Consider the following 12,100-nt stretch of genomic DNA (forward strand, 5'->3'; position numbering starts at 1 on the left):
TAACAAGTTTCACCCAATATAGAAGGCTAGTGTGCATTTAACATGTATTTTTTACTGATTTCCTTTCTTTTGAACCTATAATCTTGACAAAATTCAAAAATTGAAAAAATCTCAATTTTTCACATACGCGGACATGTCAGATTTGGGTGTTTTCAGAGTATTAAGTTTTTTCTGCTTATTAACAAGTTTCACCCACTATAGAAGGCTAGTGTGCATTTAACATGTATTTTTTACTGATTTCCTTTCTTTTGAACCTATAATCTAGACAAAATTCAAAAATTGAAAAAATCTCAATTTTTCACATACGCGGACATGTCAGATTTGAGTGTTTTCAGAGTATTTAGTTTTTTCTGCTTATTAACAAGTTTCACTTCGTATAGAAGGCTAGTGTGCATTTAACATGTATTTTTTACTGATTTCCTTTCTTTTGAACCTATAATCTAGACAAAATTCAAAAATTGAAAAAATCTCAATTTTTCACATACGCGGACATGTCAGATTTGAGTGTTTTCAGAGTATTTAGTTTTTTCTGCTTATTAACAAGTTTCACTTCGTATAGAAGGCTAGTGTGCATTTAACATGTATTTTTTACTGATTTCCTTTCTTTTGAACCTATAATCTAGACAAAATTCAAAAATTGAAAAAATCTCAATTTTTCACTTACGCGGACATGTCAGATTTGAGTGTTTTCAGAGTATTAAGTTTTTTCTGCTTATTAACAAGTTTCACCCACTATAGAAGGCTAGTGTGCATTTAACATGTATTTTTTACTGATTTCCTTTCTTTTGAACCTATAATCTAGACAAAATTCAAAAATTGAAAAAATCTCAATTTTTCACATACGCGGACATGTCAGATTTGAATGTTTTAAGAGTATTTAGGTTTTTCTGCTTATTAACAAGTTTAACCGATTATAGCAAGCTAGTGTGCATTTAAGATGTATTTTTTACTGATTTCCTTTCTTTTGAACCTATAATCTAGACAAAATTCAAAAATTGAAAAAATCTCAATTTTTCACATACGCGGACATGTCAGATTTGAGTGTTTTCAGAGTATTTAGTTTTTTCTGCTTATTAACAAGTTTCACCCACTATAGAAGGCTAGTGTGCATTTAACATGTATTTTTTACTGATTTCCTTTCTTTTGAACCTATAATCTAGACAAAATTCAAAAATTGAAAAAATCTCAATTTTTCACATACGCGGACATGTCAGATTTGAGTGTTTTCAGAGTATTTATTTTTTTCTGCTTATTAACAAGTTTAACCGATTATAGCAAGCTAGTGTGCATTTAAGATGTATTTTTTACTGATTTCCTTTCTTTTGAACCTATAATCTAGACAAAATTCAAAAATTGAAAAAACTCAATTTTTCACATACGCGGACATGTCAGATTTGAGTGTTTTCAGAGTATTTAGTTTTTTCTGCTTATTAACAAGTTTCACCCACTATAGAAGGCTAGTGTGCATTTAACATGTATTTTTTACTGATTTCCTTTCTTTTGAACCTATAATCTAGACAAAATTCAAAAATTGAAAAAATCTCAATTTTTCACATACGCGGACATGTCAGATTTGAGTGTTTTCAGAGTATTTAGTTTTTTCTGCTTATTAACAAGTTTCACTTCGTATAGAAGGCTAGTGTGCATTTAACATGTATTTTTTACTGATTTCCTTTCTTTTGAACCTATAATCTAGACAAAATTCAAAAATTGAAAAAATCTCAATTTTTCACTTACGCGGACATGTCAGATTTGAGTGTTTTAAGAGTATGTAGTTTTTTCTGCTTATTAACAAGTTTAACCAATTATAGCAAGCTAGTGTGCATTTAACATGTATTTTTTACTGATTTCCTTTCTTTTGAACCTATAATCTAGACAAAATTCAAAAATTGAAAAAATCTCAATTTTTCACATACGCGGACATGTCAGATTTGAGTGTTTTCAGAGTATTTAGTTTTTTCTGCTTATTAACAAGTTTCACCCAATATAGAAGGCTAGTGTGCATTTAACATGTATTTTTTACTGATTTCCTTTCTTTTGAACCTATAATCTAGACAAAATTCAAAAATTGAAAAAATCTCAATTTTTCACATACGCGGACATGTCAGATTTGGGTGTTTTCAGAGTATTAAGTTTTTTCTGCTTATTAACAAGTTTCACCCACTATAGAAGGCTAGTGTGCATTTAACATGTATTTTTTACTGATTTCCTTTCTTTTGAACCTATAATCTAGACAAAATTCAAAAATTGAAAAAATCTCAATTTTTCACATACGCGGACATGTCAGATTTGAGTGTTTTAAGAGTATTTAGGTTTTTCTGCTTATTAACAAGTTTAACCGATTATAGCAAGCTAGTGTGCATTTAAGATGTATTTTTTACTGATTTCCTTTCTTTTGAACCTATAATCTAGACAAAATTCAAAAATTGAAAAAATCTCAATTTTTCACATACGCGGACATGTCAGATTTGAGTGTTTTCAGAGTATTTAGTTTTTCTGCTTATTAACAAGTTTCACTTCGTATAGAAGGCTAGTGTGCATTTAACATGTATTTTTTACTGATTTCCTTTCTTTTGAACCTATAATCTAGACAAAATTCAAAAATTGAAAAAATCTCAATTTTTCACATACGCGGACATGTCAGATTTGAGTGTTTTCAGAGTATTTAGTTTTTTCTGCTTATTAACAAGTTTCACTTCGTATAGAAGGCTAGTGTGCATTTAACATGTATTTTTTACTGATTTCCTTTCTTTTGAACCTATAATCTAGACAAAATTCAAAAATTGAAAAAATCTCAATTTTTCACTTACGCGGACATGTCAGATTTGAGTGTTTTCAGAGTATTAAGTTTTTTCTGCTTATTAACAAGTTTCACCCACTATAGAAGGCTAGTGTGCATTTAACATGTATTTTTTACTGATTTCCTTTCTTTTGAACCTATAATCTAGACAAAATTCAAAAATTGAAAAAATCTCAATTTTTCACATACGCGGACATGTCAGATTTGAATGTTTTAAGAGTATTTAGGTTTTTCTGCTTATTAACAAGTTTAACCGATTATAGCAAGCTAGTGTGCATTTAAGATGTATTTTTTACTGATTTCCTTTCTTTTGAACCTATAATCTAGACAAAATTCAAAAATTGAAAAAATCTCAATTTTTCACATACGCGGACATGTCAGATTTGAGTGTTTTCAGAGTATTTAGTTTTTTCTGCTTATTAACAAGTTTCACCCACTATAGAAGGCTAGTGTGCATTTAACATGTATTTTTTACTGATTTCCTTTCTTTTGAACCTATAATCTAGACAAAATTCAAAAATTGAAAAAATCTCAGTTTTTCACATACGCGGACATGTCAGATTTGAGTGTTTTCAGAGTATTTAGGTTTTTCTGCTTATTAACAAGTTTCACTTCGTATAGAAGGCTAGTGTTCATTTAACATGTATTTTTTACTGATTTCCTTTCTTTTGAACCTATAATCTAGACAAAATTCAAAAATTGAAAAAATCTCAATTTTTCACATACGCGGACATGTCAGATTTGAGTGTTTTAAGAGTATTTAGGTTTTTCTGCTTATTAACAAGTTTAACCGATTATAGCAAGCTAGTGTGCATTTAAGATGTATTTTTTACTGATTTCCTTTCTTTTGAACCTATAATCTAGACAAAATTCAAAAATTGAAAAAAATCTCAATTTTTCACATACGCGGACATGTCAGATTTGAGTGTTTTCAGAGTATTTAGTTTTTTCTGCTTATTAACAAGTTTCACTTCGTATAGAAGGCTAGTGTGCATTTAACATGTATTTTTTACTGATTTCCTTTCTTTTGAACCTATAATCTAGACAAAATTCAAAAATTGAAAAAATCTCAATTTTTCACATACGCGGACATGTCAGATTTGAGTGTTTTCAGAGTATTTAGTTTTTTCTGCTTATTAACAAGTTTAACCGATTATAGCAAGCTAGTGTGCATTTAAGATGTATTTTTTACTGATTTCCTTTCTTTTGAACCTATAATCTAGACAAAATTCAAAAATTGAAAAAACTCAATTTTTCACATACGCGGACATGTCAGATTTGAGTGTTTTCAGAGTATTTAGTTTTTTCTGCTTATTAACAAGTTTCACCCACTATAGAAGGCTAGTGTGCATTTAACATGTATTTTTTACTGATTTCCTTTCTTTTGAACCTATAATCTAGACAAAATTCAAAAATTGAAAAAATCTCAATTTTTCACATACGCGGACATGTCAGATTTGAGTGTTTTCAGAGTATTTAGTTTTTTCTGCTTATTAACAAGTTTCACTTCGTATAGAAGGCTAGTGTGCATTCAACATGTATTTTTTACTGATTTCCTTTCTTTTGAACCTATAATCTAGACAAAATTCAAAAATTGAAAAAATCTCAATTTTTCACTTACGCGGACATGTCAGATTTGAGTGTTTTAAGAGTATGTAGTTTTTTCTGCTTATTAACAAGTTTCACCTACTATAGAAGGCTAGTGTGCATTTAACATGTATTTTTTACTGATTTCCTTTCTTTTGAACCTATAATCTAGACAAAATTCAAAAATTGAAAAAATCTCAATTTTTCACATACGCGGACATGTCAGATTTGAGTGTTTTCAGAGGATTTAGTTTTTTCTGCTTATTAACAAGTTTCACTTACTATAGAAGGCTAGTGTGCATTTAAGATGTATTTTTTACTGATTTCCTTTCTTTTGAACCTATAATCTAGACAAAATTCAAAAATTGAAAAAATCTCAATTTTTCACATACGCGGACATGTCAGATTTGAGTGTTTTAAGAGTATTTAGGTTTTTCTGCTTATTAACAAGTTTAACCAATTATAGCAAGCTAGTGTGCATTTAACATGTATTTTTTACTGATTTCCTTTCTTTTGAACCTATAATCTAGACAAAATTCAAAAATTGAAAAAATCTCAATTTTTCACATACGCGGACATGTCAGATTTGAGTGTTTTCAGAGTATTTAGTTTTTTCTGCTTATTAACAAGTTTCACCCAATATAGAAGGCTAGTGTGCATTTAACATGTATTTTTTACTGATTTCCTTTCTTTTGAACCTATAATCTAGACAAAATTCAAAAATTGAAAAAATCTCAATTTTTCACATACGCGGACATGTCAGATTTGGGTGTTTTCAGAGTATTAAGTTTTTTCTGCTTATTAACAAGTTTCACCCACTATAGAAGGCTAGTGTGCATTTAACATGTATTTTTTACTGATTTCCTTTCTTTTGAACCTATAATCTAGACAAAATTCAAAAATTGAAAAAATCTCAATTTTTCACATACGCGGACATGTCAGATTTGAGTGTTTTAAGAGTATTTAGGTTTTTCTGCTTATTAACAAGTTTAACCGATTATAGCAAGCTAGTGTGCATTTAAGATGTATTTTTTACTGATTTCCTTTCTTTTGAACCTATAATCTAGACAAAATTCAAAAATTGAAAAAATCTCAATTTTTCACATACGCGGACATGTCAGATTTGAGTGTTTTCAGAGTATTTAGTTTTTTCTGCTTATTAACAAGTTTCACTTCGTATAGAAGGCTAGTGTGCATTTAACATGTATTTTTTACTGATTTCCTTTCTTTTGAACCTATAATCTAGACAAAATTCAAAAATTGAAAAAATCTCAATTTTTCACATACGCGGACATGTCAGATTTGAGTGTTTTCAGAGTATTTAGTTTTTTCTGCTTATTAACAAGTTTCACTTCGTATAGAAGGCTAGTGTGCATTTAACATGTATTTTTTACTGATTTCCTTTCTTTTGAACCTATAATCTAGACAAAATTCAAAAATTGAAAAAATCTCAATTTTTCACTTACGCGGACATGTCAGATTTGAGTGTTTTCAGAGTATTAAGTTTTTTCTGCTTATTAACAAGTTTCACCCACTATAGAAGGCTAGTGTGCATTTAACATGTATTTTTTACTGATTTCCTTTCTTTTGAATCTATAATCTAGACAAAATTCAAAAATTGAAAAAATCTCAATTTTTCACATACGCGGACATGTCAGATTTGAATGTTTTAAGAGTATTTAGGTTTTTCTGCTTATTAACAAGTTTAACCGATTATAGCAAGCTAGTGTGCATTTAAGATGTATTTTTTACTGATTTCCTTTCTTTTGAACCTATAATCTAGACAAAATTCAAAAATTGAAAAAATCTCAATTTTTCACATACGCGGACATGTCAGATTTGAGTGTTTTCAGAGTATTTAGTTTTTTCTGCTTATTAACAAGTTTCACTTCGTATAGAAGGCTAGTGTGCATTTAACATGTATTTTTTACTGATTTCCTTTCTTTTGAACCTATAATCTAGACAAAATTCAAAAATTGAAAAAATCTCAATTTTTCACATACGCGGACATATCAGATTTGAGTGTTTTCAGAGTATTTAGTTTTTTCAGCTTATTAACAAGTTTTACCAATTATAGCAAGCTAGTGTGCATTTAACATGTATTTTTTACTGATTTCCTTTCTTTTGAACCTATAATCTAGACAAAATTCAAAAATTGAAAAAATCTCAATTTTTCACATACGCGGACATGTCAGATTTGAGTGTTTTCAGAGTATTTAGTTTTTTCTGCTTATTAACAAGTTTCACCCAATATAGAAGGCTAGTGTGCATTTAACATGTATTTTTTACTGATTTCCTTTCTTATGAACCTATAATCTAGACAAAATTCAAAAATTGAAAAAATCTCAATTTTTCACATACGCGGACATGTCAGATTTGAGTGTTTTCAGAGTATTAAGTTTTTTCTGCTTATTAACAAGTTTCACCCACTATAGAAGGCTAGTGTGCATTTAACATGTATTTTTTACTGATTTCCTTTCTTTTGAACCTATAATCTAGACAAAATTCAAAAATTGAAAAAATCTCAATTTTTCACATACGCGGACATGTCAGATTTGAGTGTTTTAAGAGTATTTAGGTTTTTCTGCTTATTAACAAGTTTAACCGATTATAGCAAGCTAGTGTGCATTTAAGATGTATTTTTTACTGATTTCCTTTCTTTTGAACCTATAATCTAGACAAAATTCAAAAATTGAAAAAATCTCAATTTTTCACATACGCGGACATGTCAGATTTGAGTGTTTTCAGAGTATTTAGGTTTTTCTGCTTATTAACAAGTTTCACTTCGTATAGAAGGCTAGTGTTCATTTAACATGTATTTTTTACTGATTTCCTTTCTTTTGAACCTATAATCTAGACAAAATTCAAAAATTGAAAAAATCTCAATTTTTCACATACGCGGACATGTCAGATTTGAGTGTTTTAAGAGTATTTAGGTTTTTCTGCCTATTAACAAGTTTAACCGATTATAGCAAGCTAGTGTGCATTTAAAATGTATTTTTTACTGATTTCCTTTCTTTTGAACCTATAATCTAGACAAAATTCAAAAATTGAAAAAATCTCAATTTTTCACATACGCGGACATGTCAGATTTGAGTGTTTTCAGAGTATTTAGTTTTTTCTGCTTATTAACAAGTTTCACTTCGTATAGAAGGCTAGTGTGCATTTAAGATGTATTTTTTACTGATTTCCTTTCTTTTGAACCTATAATCTAGACAAAATTCAAAAATTGAAAAAATCTCAATTTTTCACATACGCGGACATGTCAGATTTGAGTGTTTTCAGAGTATGTAGTTTTTTCTGCTTATTAACAAGTTTAACCAATTATAGCAAGCTAGTGTGCATTTAACATGTATTTTTTACTGATTTCCTTTCTTTTGAACCTATAATCTAGACAAAATTCAAAAATTGAAAAAATCTCAATTTTTCACATACGCGGACATGTCAGATTTGAGTGTTTTCAGAGTATTTAGTTTTTTCTGCTTATTAACAAGTTTCACCCAATATAGAAGGCTAGTGTGCATTTAACATGTATTTTTTACTGATTTCCTTTCTTTTGAACCTATAATCTAGACAAAATTCAAAAATTGAAAAAATCTCAATTTTTCACATACGCGGACATGTCAGATTTGAGTGTTTTCAGAGTATTTAGTTTTTTCTGCTTATTAACAAGTTTAACCGATTATAGCAAGCTAGTGTGCATTAAACATGTATTTTTTACTGATTTCCTTTCTTTTGAACCTATAATCTAGACAAAATTCAAAAATTGAAAAAATCTCAATTTTTCACATACGCGGACATGTCAGATTTGAGTGTTTTCAGAGTATTTAGTTTTTTCTGCTTATTAACAAGTTTCACCCACTATAGAAGGCTAGTGTGCATTTAAGATGTATTTTTTACTGATTTCCTTTCTTTTGAACCTATAATCTAGACAAAATTCAAAAATTGAAAAAATCTCAATTTTTCACATACGCGGACATGTCAGATTTGAGTGTTTAAAGAGTATTTAGGTTTTTCTGCTTATTAACAAGTTTAACCGATTATAGCAAGCTAGTGTGCATTTAAGATGTATTTTTTACTGATTTCCTTTCTTTTGAACCTATAATCTAGACAAAATTCAAAAATTGAAAAAATCTCAATTTTTCACATACGCGGACATGTCAGATTTGAGTGTTTTCAGAGTATTTAGTTTTTTCTGCTTATTAACAAGTTTCACTTCGTATAGAAGGCTAGTGTGCATTTAACATGTATTTTTTACTGATTTCCTTTCTTTTGAACCTATAATCAAGACAGAATTCAAAAATTGAAAAAATCTCAATTTTTCACATACGCGGACATGTCAGATTTGAGTGTTTTCAGAGTATTTAGTTTTTTCTGCTTATTAACAAGTTTAACCGATTATAGCAAGCTAGTGTGCATTAAACATGTATTTTTTACTGATTTCCTTTCTTTTGAACCTATAATCTAGACAAAATTCAAAAATTGAAAAAATCTCAATTTTTCACATACGCGGACATGTCAGATTTGAGTGTTTTCAGAGTATTTAGTTTTTTCTGCTTATTAACAAGTTTCACCCACTATAGAAGGCTAGTGTGCATTTAAGATGTATTTTTTACTGATTTCCTTTCTTTTGAACCTATAATCTAGACAAAATTCAAAAATTGAAAAAATCTCAATTTTTCACATACGCGGACATGTCAGATTTGAGTGTTTTCAGAGTATTTAGTTTTTTCTGCTTATTAACAAGTTTCACCCACTATAGAAGGCTAGTGTGCATTTAACATGTACTTTTTACTGATTTCCTTTCTTTTGAACCTATAATCTAGACAAAATTCAAAAATTGAAAAAATCTCAATTTTTCACATACGCGGACATGTCAGATTTGAGTGTTTTCAGAGTATTTAGTTTTTTCTGCTTATTAACAAGTTTCACCCACTATAGAAGGCTAGTGTGCATTTAAGATGTATTTTTTACTGATTTCCTTTCTTTTGAACCTATAATCTAGACAAAATTCAAAAATTGAAAAAATCTCAATTTTTCACATACGCGGACATGTCAGATTTGAGTGTTTTCAGAGTATTTAGTTTTTTCTGCTTATTAACAAGTTTCACCCAATATAGAAGGCTAGTGTGCATTTAACATGTATTTTTTACTGATTTCCTTTCTTTTGAACCTATAATCTAGACAAAATTCAAAAATTGAAAAAATCTCAATTTTTCACATACGCGGACATGTCAGATTTGAGTGTTTTCAGAGTATTTAGTTTTTTCTGCTTATTAACAAGTTTAACCGATTATAGCAAGCTAGTGTGCATTAAACATGTATTTTTTACTGATTTCCTTTCTTTTGAACCTATAATCTAGACAAAATTCAAAAATTGAAAAAATCTCAATTTTTCACATACGCGGACATGTCAGATTTGAGTGTTTTCAGAGTATTTAGTTTTTTCTGCTTATTAACAAGTTTCACCCACTATAGAAGGCTAGTGTGCATTTAAGATGTATTTTTTACTGATTTCCTTTCTTTTGAACCTATAATCTAGACAAAATTCAAAAATTGAAAAAATCTCAATTTTTCACATACGCGGACATGTCAGATTTGAGTGTTTTAAGAGTATTTAGGTTTTTCTGCTTATTAACAAGTTTAACCGATTATAGCAAGCTAGTGTGCATTTAAGATGTATTTTTTACTGATTTCCTTTCTTTTGAACCTATAATCTAGACAAAATTCAAAAATTGAAAAAATCTCAATTTTTCACATACGCGGACATGTCAGATTTGAGTGTTTTCAGAGTATTTAGTTTTTTCTGCTTATTAACAAGTTTCACTTCGTATAGAAGGCTAGTGTGCATTTAACATGTATTTTTTACTGATTTCCTTTCTTTTGAACCTATAATCAAGACAAAATTCAAAAATTGAAAAAATCTCAATTTTTCACATACGCGGACATGTCAGATTTGAGTGTTTTCAGAGTATTTAGTTTTTTCTGCTTATTAACAAGTTTAACCGATTATAGCAAGCTAGTGTGCATTAAACATGTATTTTTTACTGATTTCCTTTCTTTTGAACCTATAATCTAGACAAAATTCAAAAATTGAAAAAATCTCAATTTTTCACATACGCGGACATGTCAGATTTGAGTGTTTTCAGAGTATTTAGTTTTTTCTGCTTATTAACAAGTTTCACCCACTATAGAAGGCTAGTGTGCATTTAAGATGTATTTTTTACTGATTTCCTTTCTTTTGAACCTATAATCTAGACAAAATTCAAAAATTGAAAAAATCTCAATTTTTCACATACGCGGACATGTCAGATTTGAGTGTTTTCAGAGTATTTAGTTTTTTCTGCTTATTAACAAGTTTCACCCACTATAGAAGGCTAGTGTGCATTTAACATGTACTTTTTACTGATTTCCTTTCTTTTGAACCTATAATCTAGACAAAATTCAAAAATTGAAAAAATCTCAATTTTTCACATACGCGGACATGTCAGATTTGAGTGTTTTCAGAGGATTTAGTTTTTTCTGCTTATTAACAAGTTTCACTTACTATAGAAGGCTAGTGTGCATTTAACATGTATTTTTTACTGATTTCCTTTCTTTTGAACCTATAATCTAGACAAAATTCAAAAATTGAAAAAATCTCAATTTTTCACATACGCGGACATGTCAGATTTGAGTGTTTTCAGAGTATTTAGTTTTTTATGCTTATTAACAAGTTTAACCAATTATAGCAAGCTAGTGTGCATTTAACATGTATTTTTTACTGATTTCCTTTCTTTTGAACCTATAATCTAGACAAAATTCAAAAATTGAAAAAATCTCAATTTTTCACATACGCGGACATGTCAGATTTGAGTGTTTTCAGAGTATTTAGTTTTTTCTGCTTATTAACAAGTTTCACCCAATATAGAAGGCTAGTGTGCATTTAACATGTATTTTTTACTGATTTCCTTTCTTTTGAACCTATAATCTAGACAAAATTCAAAAATTGAAAAAATCTCAATTTTTCACATACGCGGACATGTCAGATTTGAGTGTTTTCAGAGTATTTAGTTTTTTCTGCTTATTAACAAGTTTAACCGATTATAGCAAGCTAGTGTGCATTAAACATGTATTTTTTACTGATTTCCTTTCTTTTGAACCTATAATCTAGACAAAATTCAAAAATTGAAAAAATCTCAATTTTTCACATACGCGGACATGTCAGATTTGAGTGTTTTCAGAGTATTTAGTTTTTTCTGCTTATTAACAAGTTTCACCCACTATAGAAGGCTAGTGTGCATTTAAGATGTATTTTTTACTGATTTCCTTTCTTTTGAACCTATAATCTAGACAAAATTCAAAAATTGAAAAAATCTCAATTTTTCACATACGCGGACATGTCAGATTTGAGTGTTTTCAGAGTATTTAGGTTTTTCTGCTTATTAACAAGTTTAACCGATTATAGCAAGCTAGTGTGCATTTAAGATGTATTTTTTACTGATTTCCTTTCTTTTGAACCTATAATCTAGACAAAATTCAAAAATTGAAAAAATCTCAATTTTTCACATACGCGGACATGTCAGATTTTAGTGTTTTCAGAGTATTTAGTTTTTTCTGCTTATTAACAAGTTTCCCCCACTATAGAAGGCTAGTGTGCATTTAAGATGTATTTTTTACTGATTTCCTTTCTTTTGAACCTATAATCTAGACAAAATTCAAAAATTGAAAAAA

This window comes from Euprymna scolopes, chromosome 9 (genome assembly GCF_053919585.1).
Source record: "Euprymna scolopes isolate OS-2025 chromosome 9, ASM5391958v1, whole genome shotgun sequence".
NCBI lineage: Eukaryota > Metazoa > Mollusca > Cephalopoda > Sepiida > Sepiolidae > Euprymna > Euprymna scolopes.